The sequence below is a fragment of the Belonocnema kinseyi genome, chromosome 7 (genome assembly GCF_010883055.1).
Source record: "Belonocnema kinseyi isolate 2016_QV_RU_SX_M_011 chromosome 7, B_treatae_v1, whole genome shotgun sequence".
Taxonomy (NCBI): domain Eukaryota; kingdom Metazoa; phylum Arthropoda; class Insecta; order Hymenoptera; family Cynipidae; genus Belonocnema; species Belonocnema kinseyi.
The window spans coordinates 92,392,286-92,392,636 of record NC_046663.1 but is presented as its reverse complement, the minus strand read 5'-3'; positions in this window follow the sequence as shown (position 1 = coordinate 92,392,636).

Below are 351 nucleotides of genomic sequence, written 5' to 3'. Positions count from 1 at the left end.
TATAATTATATCAAATACTGTAATTCAAACCCCTCATAAACTACAATCATAAAGTAAAGCTGAACCTTCAAAAGTTAGCGTGGCTACAACATTCAGGTAACCATACATATAGACAGGCACCGATGAAATTGTATGGTTTTCGGATTCTGTGAGTGCCGAAACGTAAATATCCGTTAGAAATAACCACGCATTTTAAACTCTACCATAAAATAAAATTGCTAAAAACAATAATAAATCTTAGAACGCTCTTAATATCATTTTTAACGCATAATTTTTTTTCGTGCAAGCAAACAAATTTCTGGGCGATATGCATGGAAATTAAAAAAAAATTCCAATGCATTTTTTGGATGT